Below are 16,475 nucleotides of genomic sequence, written 5' to 3'. Positions count from 1 at the left end.
TACTGAATCAAAAAAACATAACATGCCCATAAGAGGGTCTATCTGTGCATCTGAATAGCCACCTTCCAGTCACTGCCCAGGAATGCTAGTTTCAGGTGTGCATAGGGAGAGGGTTCGTCTGTTTCTGAAAGATCTTTTGCACCCAGCATGGGGCTGGTGTAAGTGCAGATACTAATGACGCAGGCGTTGAAACAGTTGGCAGAGCAACCGTGAGCATGAAGCCACGTGGACACTAGCATTGGCATAGGGTAGTAAATGTGGCTGCTGCCGACGTCCTCACTTGTGGCGGCTTTGCATCCCATTCAGAACCAGGCACCGTAATGTTCTCCTTCCACTTGGGGTTACTGGTATTATTACTGCTGGTTAACGTTGAGCTCTCAATCTAAAGTTATATAAACTGTGACACCCTCCTGTATTCTATGTCCTCAGGGATGTGTAGCCATGATGTTTGGCATTTCCACGAACAGTTAACCAACGCCACCCATTTTCCAGCAGACCCCTATGGGGTTCTAAGTAGTAATGTTGGTGACTGTGAAGTGCCAGTTTTCCAACCATTTCTCTGTCACTTCGCGCCCAATGATTTGAATTGAATAATACACTATGACTGTGAAACGCGTTACCTTGAAGTCCAATAGACAATAAAGTGATTTTACTATTTGGTTTAGAATTGTGGTTTGCTTTAAATACGTTTAACTGCCGACAAAAGCGAAAATTATTTGGATAATCCACTATTCACTGTAAGCACTTCCAAGTCCTGTTACTTTGAGCACTTTTGTTATTCCTGTTACTAGAAAACAATACGTGCAAGGTGAGTAGCGGGCACAGAACATGATGTATTTATACTGCGCTCACTAGAACCCTTTGTGCGTCTTTCAGAATATCTCATTCAGTTCTTTAAAGTTTTTCTTTGATGATGTGGTAATCCCGAATGTTACCAGTTCTTGTCCCTTCTAGTTACTGTGGCTGTTGTCTGGGACAGGATGTTTTAAGAATCAATCTGTAACAGTTTTGCAGGACAAAGCTTAGCGGTGAAAAACTGGGCAAGCGATGATAGAACTGAAGACATAAGAATGTCAATACCAATTGTACACTTAAGAATTATCAGGTCTACAGTGAGAATGAAGTTTGCAGTGTTTGAAAAAGGTGTTTTTTCGTCATATGTGTTCATTTACATGGCTGGGCATGCAGGTCCAAAAGCCTGATAGAGCAGCCCAGATTACCAAGCAGTGGCATGTGTACCCTGAGGGGAACAGCATGTAGGTAGATGGGGTGTTTCAGTCTGTAAAACATAGTTGTAGAAAACATTACATTTAAAAAAAAAAAATAACGTAACCCACCACAATGAATCAGAGGTAATATTTTTAGTATATTTAAATGCATCAATTGCAGGATTGGCTTGATATATGTTTACTCAGATTAGGGAGTACATTTAATATATTAACATAAATTACATGAGTACAGACTATAAGTAAAAACACTTTAGAGGGCACTAAATGAACTTTTACCAGGACATATTAAAAAATTGTTAAGAAACCCTGGTCTAGCAAAACTGTCATCTAATTAGCAATTGCATGATTACATTTGGTATGCACTATAGTGAAAAGTGAGAGGTCAATAAAACTAAAAGGTGAACACACATGAAACCCACCAGCCACCAAAGCTGATCACCAGATGAAAATGCAGTTTTACTGTAGTAGCCAGAAAGCATTATCACTAGGGTAAAAGCACCACCATATTATTTTATGGTTAGATGAGGATCAAGGGGGTGGAACGCAGGTGCCAAGAAACTCCAGCCCCTTCTAGGCAACAAAGATTGTGTTTCAGTAGCACTTTTCACTAGAAGACCCTTCTATTTATAAATGTGGGTGTGTCAGTCTTTGCACATTTGACCCCTCGGTTGTACACAAGAGAAGGAATTTGTGGGGCATTGGCATAAACTCGCAGAAGGGTGACCACCAATAGACGATCCTGCATGCGCTTTTGCATGTGACTCTGTATCAGGCCCTATGTTTCTCCTGATATTTCATGTTTTTTATTATGACATATGAAATTGACAAAACTGACAGTATTTATCCTGATGAGATTTAGGCAGAGCTACAAATGAATAATTTTACATACATAATTTAAACTACATACCTGGCTACTTTCCCAGAAGGTGTGGGAGGCTCCCGATTATTTGGGCAGTCCCCCGCACCCCCAGAAAAGTGTACAGGTCTCCCGCATACCATCTACTTTCTAGTGGTGGGGAGATAATACCACTGGGAATCGTGGTCCGTAGGGAGGTGGGGTTAAATGATGCAATTGCATAATTATAGCTCCAATTCCTCCCTAACGACCTGCAATTAGCTGGATTTGCCCATGACAGGGGCAGGGCCTAATGCAGTGAAAGCCCCTCCCCAACCCCAAAGTAGCCAGCTGCAGCTCCTCTCTGGGCTTCTACCAGCGGTGAGATAAAAAAAAATGTGGGCAAGTATGCCAGACAGAGCAGCTTGGAGACGCATAAACAAGTGTCCGCAAATGTTTCTAACAGTCTGTTACGGTACAATGCATGTGCCGCCTGCATGTTATGTATTTCATGAGCGTCACAGACCTCGCTCTCCCGCCAGCAGCCACCTTCTTGAATCCAGCTCCCTCCGTCAAATCAGCAGACACAACACTCAGACTTTTGCTCGGTGCCAGAATCTACTGGGCATCCGCAGGTCTCCAGGAAAATGGCGCCACACGCCTTATTGCCGGGGACATCTCTACTTTGAGTATGGGCAAAGCAACGGCAAAGTGGCCAATACACCATTTTCCCTGTAAGTTCTGCTTCTCTGCGGCACCGAGCCGCCAGCAGATGCAGGACTCCAGAGACTGCGGAGAGGTAAACATACTTATATGGGTGCAGTGGGTGAGGTGTGGGCCCGTGTTCACCCCACACCATGCACCCATTATAGATACGCCATTGTAATTAATGCTGGATTGCCTTGGGGTTTTGTGGTTGAATCCTATCCGGAACTACCTGGGCTCATAGATAAAAAAATCATCAAACTGAACATTTTAATCTTATAAGACTATTTTAGAAGATATAGAGTTCCCTCTGATTCTCTGTAGGACAAGACATGCATGCATTCTGAGGGGTGAAATAAAAAGATTAAGGGGAAAATGTATTAAAACTTCTGGCTGGAGAAAGCGCTTACTGTTGTATGTGCATGCTTATGTTACCCTGCATCCTGTTATCTGTTGGCTAAGCAGCCAATAGGTTAAGTTATCTGTCTTGTGAACTGACCTCCATCGCATGCCGATCAACACCATAGGTTTCACAATAGGTTATGGGCCCAGGCACCAGCGTGTGAAGAATAATGACATCAGAAGAAAACTGTCAGGAGATATGTGAGACAGCTCCTCACTGAGTGACGTCTCTACATGAACACATCCGTGCTGTCTCCCAGACCTGCACTGCTGCATAGTTCTGCCTGTAACCTAACACTCTCTGTCACAGTGTGCCTGATTCTGAATTGGACGCATGTTGTAATGCAGATGGGTCTTGGGTATATCTGTGTACAGTGCATGCGCCATAAAAAGAAATTGGTGACTGAGCATGTACCAGAACAGCATACAGGCATACGTGCATGGATGGAGTTTGGTCCATCCATTGCCCAAGTCCCCTTTCAGTGAGTCCCACGATCCGCGCTTCTTTCCAGCAAAGGTAATTCAAGTGTTCTCTGACACTGTGCTCTCGATCAATGCGTTTCTCTGCCTCTATAGCACATCGGCGGCTTCTTCAGGAAATGAGTCTGGCAAGTATTCAAAGCAGAGACTACTCTAGTGATCTCTATACAATAAATTACAATTTAGCAACACCTATAAAATAAACAAAAAATCCTAGTGACCTCTAAACAGAAGATTCTAGTTACCTATAAATAATAGAGAAATCTATATAGCATACAGAGAGCATTCTAGTCACAGATATGCAATGCAGAGAACATTCAAATTACTGATGAACAATGTGGAGAACAGTCAAATCAGAGCTATACAATGAAGAAAGCATTCAAGTCACAAATACAATACAGAAGGCATTCTAGTCACAGATACAATACAGAGAGCCTTCTAGTCACATATATACAATACAGAGAGTTTTCTAGTCACAGATATACAATACAGAGGAAGTTGTAATGGATCAATCCTGCACCAGTGTCCAAAAGAACCTATAATACCAGTTACCAAATAACCATTGGTTCTATATCCAAATACTGTAATAGAAATCAATGTTATATCTTTCATATGGAAGATTTCAATAAGGTGCTACCCTAATGCTATCAGACAGACAATAATTCCAAAGAAGAAAACAAAGCATTTTAATAGGTGCACTCAGAACCAAATAGTACGTTAAAAAATTATACTTTATTGATATGTATTAAAAATAACGTTTAATATTAGAGAAATGGTGAAATATTAAAATGTCAGTTGTGCAAATAGAACAGTGTATTAAAATATATATCTTTAAATCTTCCACCCACTGTCTTTATATAAACCTATTCTGTCATATAGTTCAAAAGCTGTATTGCTTATAATTTCTGAGAGCAGTGCTAGAATTGTTACATATGTATCCTCAAACAGTGAAATTTAACTAATGATTATTTTGTTTACAGTTGAACATTACAATGTATCAGTGATGAATTGCTCATGCAGTTTCTTCTGATAGAAGGAAATAGCTCATATCACAATATGCTGGTGGATATAAAGGTGTGGAGGAAGTGGATTTAAATAAATCTAGACAAGTGGAGTATTCCTAATTTATATCAATTCAATTTAAAATTATGGTCTAATGACATGAGACGCATTCCAGAGAAGTTAGAATATTCAGTTATATTTAAACAGATATCCACAGGAAATGTATGAAATTTGCTTGGAATTCTACAGATAGGCTGAGAACTGATTGTACTCATTCATTCCTTGTGGATCAACACTATCCATAATGAGTTTCTTTTTTCAATAATTTCTTAGTTGAGTCTCCACTCCTAATTCCCAGCTGGACCTGTTCTAGATCAAAAGCTTTCAGATCTCTGGGACTCCCGTGGTGTATTCGTAAAAAGTGACGTGCCACTCCAGATATCTGTTAGAATTTTTGAAAATCGGTAGATGCGTTTTTTATGTTTTTAATGTCTTCCATAATTCATATTCCTAATTGCCTGCCAGTCATCCCTATGTATTTCTTTCAATATATCACTCCTATTGTTTTACAGTTTATATAGTAATATATTTTCCTATTTTGGCCATGACGATCTTTAAGTACTTTCATCTGCTCAATATATTGACATGTGTTACATGCTTCACATGGGTAGCATCCCATGATCTTTTTATTACATTTGTAACTTTTCCCAGCCAGTGGAAAGTGACTGTGTACCACTGTATCTCACTAGTGACTGTGAAAGTGACTGTGTACCACTATATTTGGGGATTTCCTCCAGTTGGTATAAACTTTCTCTCCCAGTGATTCCTTTAGATCCGTATCTGTTATGACATTCCAATGTTTATGAAGGATATCTTGTATTTGTTTGTATTCACTACAAAATGTTTCTATGAATCTGATCTTCTGGTCTTCCTTTTGATCTCTGTTTTTGGGGTAAATAAGGGAATTCCTCTCTATTTACAGCGGCTCTGTAGCCTTTTTTAATAATATTCTTACTGTACCCCCTTCTTTCCAGTCTATCCATAAATTATTTTGCTCTTTTTTTAAATATTTCATCGCTGGAGCAATTTTGGCATATCCTTAGGAACTCTCCCATTGGTACAGTTGCTGGAAGGTGTGCACTTTTATAGTGGAGAATGCTATTTGTTGCTGTGGTCTTTCTGTAGAGATCTGAGGAAATTCTATCATCCTTCTCAATCTCAATGGTCAAATCCAAGAATGTTATTGATATTTGACTCAGTTTTGGAAGTCAACTTGAGATTTTGAGAATTTTGATTCAGAACATTGATGAAATCTTCTAGGAGTTCTTTTTGTCCTTCCCAAATTATTAAAATGTCATTGATATAATGAAACTACCTGTCATCGTTATCTGAGAAAACATATTCTTTCTCCACCACCCGAGGTACATATTAGCATATATTGGAGCACAAGTGCTGCCCATTGCTGTACCTCGGGTTTGGAGATAGAATCTCTCGTTAAATACAAAATAGTTCTTCGTTAATACGAATTCCAATAAATTTACAATGAATTCATCAAATTATTTTTTTTCCCTCATACTTAGAAAGTAATCTACAGCTTTGAGTCCTTTGTCATGATCTATGCTAATATACAATGACTCCACATCGCAAGTGCAAAGCCATGTGTTGGGTGTTACATTTAAGTTCTCAATTTTACCCAGGATATCTAGTATGTCTCTAGTATAAGATGGTAACTCCATAACAAATCTTCATGTTGTTTATCAATGAAGGTACTAGCCCTTTCTGTCAGGCCCCCAATACCTGACACCATAGGTCATCCAGGTGGTTTATTGGGGTTCTTGTGTATTTTAGTTGGGTATAAAAGGTGGGTATCTTTGTATTCTCCAACCATAAATCTTTTTCTCTTTTTGTGATAGTTCCTTCACAAAGACTTTTCTCAATTAGTTGTTGGTAGATCTTCAAAAACTTGACTGTAGCATTAAATATCATTCTCCGATAACATGACGTGTCATTCAACTGTTTCATGACTTCTTCCAAATAGAGCTATTTCTTCTAGATTACAACACTCCCACCTTTATCAGATGGCTTTATTTCAACATCATTCCAATTCTCTATTTCTTGGAGCACTCTTTATTCATCTTTGGTTAGATTTTGATAACGGGTCTCTTTTGTTCACACAAAGTTTATCTATATCTTTGGATTCAAGATTCAGATATATTTTTGCTTGTGGACAAATTTGGTAACTAGGAAAGAACATAGATTTTTTTTCTTTAACTTGGTATCTCAATAATTCTTGGTTTCTGTTGTCTGTGTATTTTGATTTCTTGCAATAGCTCAAAAGTATTGATGGCCTCAGTCTCCTGTTCATCAATGTCTGCTGTTATGTTGGTAATTTGATTATATTTGTTACTGTAAAATTTCTATAAGAGTATCTTCCTTATAAATAAATTGAAATGTTTCTCTACTGTTTTTTATCAGAGAGGACAGTCCATTTGCTAAAACACTATAGTGATGTTCATTAAGTGTTCTCTCACTCAGATTTATTTATTTTCATGGTGTCCCCTGGGGTTACCTGCTGAAGGAGTTGGATTTTCTCTGAGTATTTGTCCCCCAATCCCCTCTTTCTTCAGTTTTTTTACTGTTTTGTCCCTCCTAGTTCTGTTGGGGATCCTGGTCCCGAGGGTATATTGGGTCCTGCCCCTAAAAAAATGTTGCCTCCTTTGAGTATTTTCTGAGGAATAATCAGATATCTCACTCTCTGATGTTTCAACTTCTGATATAGAGTATTTTTTATCTCTCCCTATATTTCTATTTCGTGTTCTTTTTATGTTCTACCTGAAGATTGTACCATTTATATAGATATCTATTAATAAAGGTTATTACTATATTAATCTAACAAGCCAGGGATTATTTCATTTTTTTGTAATGACAGACATTTAATCTATACCACAATGTATGTACCATACTACACATGCTCATCATTACTATTATGCTACATACCACCATTGAGAATGAAGATGGAATTCCTAACCGCAAAAAAGATCAGAACCACGACCCGGATTTACCCTGATCTCGGATTTACCTGGATTCATGAAATTCGGGTGGATTCCGATTTCTGGAGAACCGAACCGCACATCTCTAATTTTTAAATACTTTTTGCTAATTTTAAAATAATAATAAACATCCAATGTGGATTAATCTCTTTCACAATATATGTCTACAATGGTTATAAATAATAATTTAGGATGAACGATGATTAAATGAAAAATCTCATTAGACGTTAAATAAATTCTCTAAACAATTTTAAAGAATAACTACTGTGTAGCATATTTGATTGACAGGATATGCTAACCAATGGGAGAGAGACAGGGGATAAAAGACAGCGGAGATTATGGCTAGGGTTAGAGCCTTAGGTGAAACGGCCATCGGCTTCCATACAGCAACTGTCTATACTATGAATCGAACTAGTGCTCAATAACTTTGTCCTATTGTGTCCAATATGTCCCACATTATTATGATATAAGTGTACACTGACCACAATATGAGCTGCTGTTACAATACTGACCTACACGTGTCAGTATAGAGAGCGATCACATAGCAGGGTGAGAGCAGTTGTCTCCTGGTTACCGGGAGTGCTAACAGGTGCGGCCACAGCCCGGAGAGACTGTCCTGTGTGCTTTTTGCACTAAGAGATATTGAAACTGTTATGCCTTTCAAGGCAAAGTATATTGGCAATATATGATCTAAGTAAATTGTGTTTATAACAACACGGAATGCAGCATGAAAGACAGATAGCGGCTTATGATAACATATTGGAATAAGAACATATAACATACTGTAATACCTGATATAGATTTGTTATATTGGATATAGCAGGTTACTACTTTTAATAAAGGAGTTAATATTAGACACACAATGATATACTCCAAGTACCATTATAATTGTCCTTGTAAACAATGTGAATACTGTGGAAAAGGAATTGATTTTCACAATATGTATGGATATTACATTAAAATAAGAGGTATGGAATAATTTGGACGCACCATAATGATGATGTCTGGCGAATAAAGACATTTAATTAAAATTTAAATGAAAGGAGCAGGATAATCCTTCTACCAAACGAAACTACATCAGTAATTCATCACTGATACAATGTAATGTTGGACTGTAAACAAAATAACCATCTGGTTAAATGTCACTGTTTGAGGATACATATGTAACAAATCTAGCACTGCTCTCATAAATTATAAACAATACAGCTTTTGAAGTATATGACAGAATGGGTTTATATAAAGACAGTAGCCGGAAGAGTTAAAAGATATATATTTGAATACACTGTTATTTCTTTTGCACAATTGACATTTTAATATTTCACCATTTCTCTAATATTAAACATTATTTTTAATACATATCAATAGAGTATATAATTATTTAACAAACTATTTGTTTCTAAGTGCACCCATTAAAATGCTTTTTTTCTTTGGAATACAATACAGAGAGACTTCTATTCCTAGATATACAATATAAAGAGCATTTATTTTTATTTATTTTCCTAACCCTCCCTCCCCAGTGCCTAACCATAACCTCCCCCCTAGTGCCTAAGCCTAACTTCCCGGCACCCTAAACCTAACACCCCCTGCCCGATGGCTAAACCTAACCTCCCCACCTAGTGCCAAACCCTAACATCCCCTGCCCCGCACCTTAACCCTCCCTCCCCAGTGCCTAACCCTAAGCTCCCCCCCTAGTGCCTAACCCAGCACCCTAACTTCCCCCTAACACCCCGATACCTTCTGGATGCCGGCGGTCGGGATACTGGTGCCGGCATCCCGACCTGTTGGAATGCCCCGTTCGGCATCCCGCACGCCGGGATGCAGACTACATCCCCATTTACAATCCCAATTAAATTCAGATGAAGTAGAGCATTGCTTTGAGCATCCAGCTCCACTGACTGCAGGGTACCTGCCCGGATTGCTACAAGCAGGTGCCACGGTGCAAATACAGTGCTACCCTCAGGGCCCTGCTCTCTGTGTGATGGTACTGCTCGCACACAATTAGTTATGGCCCTGACCTCACCTATAGCTGTCACTTCATAAAACAAAATTCGCTTACTGGTACTCACGTACTCTCAGGACTTCAGCAAGGGAAATGAAAGCTTATCATGACAGATGTACTGTAAGTAATAACAGGACACCTAATTAGATAAGGTATAGCAAAATCCAACAAATGCTTATTATATACACAGCAGCAGATATCCACCTGGAAATCAACGCCAGATACAATAAGGTGGTAAAACATGTTAAATAATAAACAGTAAACATATAAGGGCTAAGGTGTTGTCAGTGACAATAGCAAAAGGTCAGGGCAGCAAGTAAACAAGTAGAATACAAAAACAAACAGTTGAAAATACGATAGGGCAAACAGACTTATCTAAGAGCCCGATTTGAAGTTTCTGGGCAAATCGGCACAACAAATCGGGCATATCATTAAGTGTGTATGCCCAATATTTGCGTTCCTGCAGTCCTATGCAATATCTTCTGTTTGGCCATGCTGCCGAATGCAACATGGCGTCCTCGCACTGTCGCCCCCTGCATTGTTTAAGTGTGTATGCACTTGCTGATACAGGGTTCCTTCCCCTGTCGGATCGGCCGGTTACACATCGCTCTAATGTGTAGCCGGCATTAGGAACTTCCTCCTTTTTAATTTGAAAGTACCCAACAAAAACCACTTCTGCACTAATCCTGGTAAACAGGCAACAGACAGTCTAGTTCTAACAAGTAGTGAATGCAGATTTACAGATTTAGGGGTAAATTTACTAAGATGGGAGTTCTATTAAGAAGTGATTTTTGCCCATAGCAACCAATCAGATTCCAGATATTATCTTCTAGAAGGTGCTAGATAAATGAGAAGTAGAATTGGTTGCTATGGGCAACATCACTTCTTAAATAGAACTCCCATCTTAGTAAATTTACCCCTTAAAACCTAAGTAGAAGTCCATTAGATATGAGTCTACATTGATGCTCTACTTGCTAGCTGCAATTAAGCAGCCCACTTTCAATGCCATTTCAGCAGGATAGTCCCACCAGCAGGCTGCATTGAGGGGAAGTTCGGGGGGGAGCACTCACAGGCTAATCGCTGCGCTGCTTAGGTAAATAGATACGAACGGTATCTGTTCATCGTACAGCGAGAAGAGTGCTGGGCACACACCCCCAGTGAAGAAAACGGGTGTACCAGAAGGCCACACCCCTTCCAGTGAGGCCACGCCTCTATGGTGTGCGCAGGATCCCGACTCCAATGCAAAGAATGTTGGTATGTATGCCATGGCTGCCAGAGCATGCTGGGACCTGTAGTGTGTCAGTGAGAAATAATGTAGAACAAACCCAAAGATTTTGGACCCATCACCCCTGTGGTAGAGTTTAAACTCTATATAGTGGGATTAATATTTTGTAATTGTAGCAATGGGGAGAATCATTATACAGTGTATTTGCACATAGAATAAAAACATATTTATTCTGATGAAAGTTCTTGCCAATGAAACTGGAACATCGCCATCGCGATAACAATGATAACATACAGTATACATGAGTGGGAAGAGGACATTGATGACAACAGTTAGGAACAGTTAAATACTTTTTCCAGATGCAGTTGGAGGAATGTCAGGCAATAATGTACGTTTAACTGACTCCCAAATACAACTTCAAACCCAGCTCCAAAACTATCCAAAAACAAATGGCCTGATAGTGATATCAGTGAGCGTTGAAGGATGTCTGATTTCAGGCCTGGCCAAAATATTTGATTTCAATCTTGGCCTGGGTGTTTGTAGAGAGAGGCAGATAAGGGCCCGTCTCTGTTACCTGGGAATTGGCTTATTAATGTTAATGGCTGTTCTGCTGATGACAATTTGTAGCTCCAGCACCAGGATTTAGTTCACTCTTAAGTAACTGTGATGAGAGCTACAGTACGATCGCCCCGATAAGAGGTCTCCTCCTCATAGACAGCATTACAGGGAAAATAAATAAAGGGAGGAGATGAATGGGAGTAAAAGGGCAGCTCGTCCAGAAAGAGAACACAGAAAGGATTTATACTGGACCTGCATTAACGGCCATCAGACTTATAAAGCTTACACAGTGTCTTTGACACATTTATCTTTTTATCTGTAGATTGATTTTTGCATCAGAGATTCAAGTATAAAGTAAAGATAAAAAATACATGCGTGTGAAATACTGGAAGCTTCCTGGGACAATACGCCTGGTCAGTGCTGACAAATCTGGAAAATTAAGAGACAAGAAAGGGCCACACATAGGACCCCATTTATCAACTAGTGATAATCACCTTTCTGGTATCTATAAAGCCATATATCACAGTTTGCTATTGGAGTGAGTAGCGCTCAGCTGCTTTCTCCCGCCCACAGTATCTAACAACAAGCGGTGCCTGTGACTTACCGCTCGTTGTACCCACAATGCAGTGCAGCAAGCCCAGTCTCCTGACATGGCCCTTCACCCCCTCCCTCCTGCTCTCCACAGTCGGCAGCTGAGATCTATCTAGGGATACCCATCGGTGTGGTTACCATCGATGGTGATATAGCAAGTGGCCATCGATGGTTACCAACTATGCAGTGGATAACCATCGATAATTTCACCTTCTGATGATCATCCCTGTTCTGTGACTGACTGGCCCCGGGTCAATCAGAACCTAAGGGTGGGGCTTCATGGGTGTTGGGGGCGGAGCTATGCTCCGTGTCCCGGCACCTTGTAAAAAAAAAACAACATTTGGTTATGCTGTGTCATCGATGGAAGGAAAACATCTGGTTCTCCCCCATCAATGGTAAAAGCATTCAACATCGGCCATAAACCATCGATGATTATGAATGGTCGATGGCCATCCCTAGGTGCGGAATCAGTATGTATGCGGCCGGCAGTTCAAATTCCGATGCCGGAAGAGCTGCAGCAGTGAGGATCCCGACAGGGGATTTAGGTAAGTAAAACTAACCCTTCCTTAGGGGTGTAACCCTTCCTTAGGGGTGCCTAACCCTAACCTACCCCCCTAATGCCTAACCTTAACCACCCCAAGTGCCTAAACCTAGCCCCTCTGTCCCTGCAGCCTAAACTTAAGTCACCCGGGGGTGTGCCTAACCCCCCCTTCCCCTAGCCTAACCCTCCTGGGGGGGTGCCTAATCCTAAATCCCCCCCAGGAGCCCCCAACCTAACCCTCCCACCCCCATGGCTGTCTGTGCCCGCCGCCTGGCTTACCTTCATTTGGTATGCCGGACGTCAGGCTCCCGGTGTAGGGATAATGATAGGCGTCGGGATTTTGATGCCTATCATTAGACCCCCCCCTGGGATTAAACAGTCGGGAAGCCGGCGGTCGGCATTTCGACCATCAGCTTCCTGACTGCATCCCCTAGGTCCATCTCTGGACTGGCTGCAGTGACACCCCCATCAGATTGGCGTTGAGCACTTCCAAGGAAATAAGCAAATAAATAAACAATAGTGCAGTATGGGCCTGATTCAGACCCACTCGCGAGCGGCTGTCCGCTCGCAAGTGGGTCGATGTTCTGGACTGAGCATGCGCATGACGGAGGGAGCTCCGTCGTGCGCATGCGCCAGACGCGACGAGCGAAGGAAAGTCCTTCGCTCGTTGTGTCCGATCAAAGGGGGCGTGCTGTCAATGTTGATTGACAGCACGCCCCCTTTGGTAGGTGTACCGGGGGCGTGCCTCCCTGACGGGGGCGTTCCCACGGGAACGCCTCCCGTCAAAAGCCGGCCCGCTGACATCACTAGTGATGTCAGTGGGAGTGATTTTGGCTCTGATAGAGCCAAAATCACTCCGGAGCTTGCGGTTGAAAACCTCAACCGCAGGCTCCGGCTCGCAATTTCGATGGCCGCGATGGTCTCGACCATCGCGGCCATCAAAATGCACGCTCGTATAGCCTGTGGGTGGTGACCCACAGCTATACGAGCGTCCAGAAGGACGCTCCATTTTCATGGAGCCCGGCCCTCATTCAGAGCGTGCGATCTGCTCAGAGCGTACGGCTCTGAATGAGGGCCTATGTCCATTCAAGCACTTAGAATGTAAGCTCCTATGAGCAGGGCCCTCTACCCTCTTGTGCTTCTCCTTACTCTACCTTCATCTACTTCTTACTCTCTACCATGGCACCTAACACTTGGGTGCTTTGCATTGTTGCTTATCTGGGTGTTATGGTCGTGAATGTAGCAATGTATATTATCCATGTCCTGTAATGTATTGTACTGTACTGTAAGTCACTGTAAATCAATTTATTTGTTTATGTACTTTGTAAGGCGCTGCGGAACACTTGTGGCACCATATAAATAAACGATAATAATAATAATACAAGCGGGAATGCAGGTTGAGAAATATTAGCTGAACACCTCCCGTCAAAAGCCGGCCCGCTGACATCACTAGTGATGTCAGTGGGAGTGATTTTGGCTCTGATAGAGCCAAAATCACTCCGGAGCTTGCGGTTGAAAACCTCAACCGCAGGCTCCGGCTCGCAATTTCGATGGCCGCGATGGTCTCGACCATCGCGGCCATCAAAATGCACGCTCGTATAGCCTGTGGGTGGTGACCCACAGCTATACGAGCGTCCAGAAGGACGCTCCATTTTCATGGAGCCCGGCCCTCATTCAGAGCGTGCGATCTGCTCAGAGCGTACGGCTCTGAATGAGGGCCTATGTCCATTCAAGCACTTAGAATGTAAGCTCCTATGAGCAGGGCCCTCTACCCTCTTGTGCTTCTCCTTACTCTACCTTCATCTACTTCTTACTCTCTACCATGGCACCTAACACTTGGGTGCTTTGCATTGTTGCTTATCTGGGTGTTATGGTCGTGAATGTAGCAATGTATATTATCCATGTCCTGTAATGTATTGTACTGTACTGTAAGTCACTGTAAATCAATTTATTTGTTTATGTACTTTGTAAGGCGCTGCGGAACACTTGTGGCACCATATAAATAAACGATAATAATAATAATACAAGCGGGAATGCAGGTTGAGAAATATTAGCTGAACACCTCCCGTCAAAAGCCGGCCCGCTGACATCACTAGTGATGTCAGTGGGAGTGATTTTGGCTCTGATAGAGCCAAAATCACTCCGGAGCTTGCGGTTGAAAACCTCAACCGCAGGCTCCGGCTCGCAATTTCGATGGCCGCGATGGTCTCGACCATCGCGGCCATCAAAATGCACGCTCGTATAGCCTGTGGGTGGTGACCCACAGCTATACGAGCGTCCAGAAGGACGCTCCATTTTCATGGAGCCCGGCCCTCATTCAGAGCGTGCGATCTGCTCAGAGCGTACGGCTCTGAATGAGGGCCTATGTCCATTCAAGCACTTAGAATGTAAGCTCCTATGAGCAGGGCCCTCTACCCTCTTGTGCTTCTCCTTACTCTACCTTCATCTACTTCTTACTCTCTACCATGGCACCTAACACTTGGGTGCTTTGCATTGTTGCTTATCTGGGTGTTATGGTCGTGAATGTAGCAATGTATATTATCCATGTCCTGTAATGTATTGTACTGTACTGTAAGTCACTGTAAATCAATTTATTTGTTTATGTACTTTGTAAGGCGCTGCGGAACACTTGTGGCACCATATAAATAAACGATAATAATAATAATACAAGCGGGAATGCAGGTTGAGAAATATTAGCTGAACACCTCAAATTAGTACAAGTAGAGCATATATAGGAAGTGGGCCTCAGACTGCACACCTTGAACATATATATATATATATATACACACACACACACACACACAATTGGAGGTTCTACCTGTGGAGACAATTGATATATGCACAAAAAAGAAGTACAGGTGCTCAACTCCATATTAACTGATTGTATATAAATAAATACATTTTTGCAATGAATAGAGGTTTTTGGCATAATCTTGGCCAAGGTTATGGGCCTACCCACCGCCTCCGGGTAACCTCTTCTGGTAGGCCCCTAATATACTAGGATTCAAATCCAGAGCGCAGGACACCCCCAAACTGGCCCAGCTCAGCTGCCCCAGGGCACCGCCATAGTAAGAAAAGTGCAGTGTAAAAGAGCAGCCAGGCTGCTTATAAGGAATGAAAATAAAAAGTGAAGTACATATATAATAAACAAACAGTGAAGGGTTAAAATGTGTTATAAAGGAAAAATGTGTTATAATGCGGCGCCCTGAAACAGATCAACCAAAGCAATCCAGGGGGACCCACGCCCCAAAAATGAACCAAAGCTGCACTACACAGTCTAAATATTTACAGGACTTACCTACCGTATATTGGCCCTGATTCAGACCCGGACACAAGTGGCCGTTCGCACGTTCGGCGTACGTGCCGAAAAATGTAAATTCAAGCGCTCGCTCGTAATTTCGTACGCAGCTAATCTTCCGCCCCATAGTCTCCCAACCCCTCCTCTAGCTAATGAGCGAGCCAAATTGCGACCGTACATCTCCAATTTTGCTTGCAGGGAACGCTCGCACAAGTACAAACCGGAAGTGGGCCTGTCAGATTTCGATTACCTGCTCGTTCATTCTGCATACCTACTTCAATCGTATCATGCCAATCAATATATCAATTAGCTTAATTGCTCTTCACATGTTTGCAAATCGTTTTTTTTTCATTTTCAATAAACTTTACTCTTGTCCGTGTTTTTTTTTCCCGCAGAATACGTACTGTTTAAACAATGGTTTACTTTATCCAAAATACATGTTTTATCCAATTATCCTATTGTTTTCCGTGTTTTGTCTTACGCATATTTTACTTGTTTAATTTCTTTATTTAAATTAGCTAACGCATGTCACTGCATTAAGCCTATCATAACTCACATTA

Source organism: Taudactylus pleione, unplaced genomic scaffold (genome assembly GCF_031769625.1).
Source record: "Taudactylus pleione unplaced genomic scaffold, aTauple2 ptg000324l, whole genome shotgun sequence".
Classification (NCBI taxonomy): domain Eukaryota; kingdom Metazoa; phylum Chordata; class Amphibia; order Anura; family Myobatrachidae; genus Taudactylus; species Taudactylus pleione.
This window is presented reverse-complemented; position numbering follows the sequence as displayed.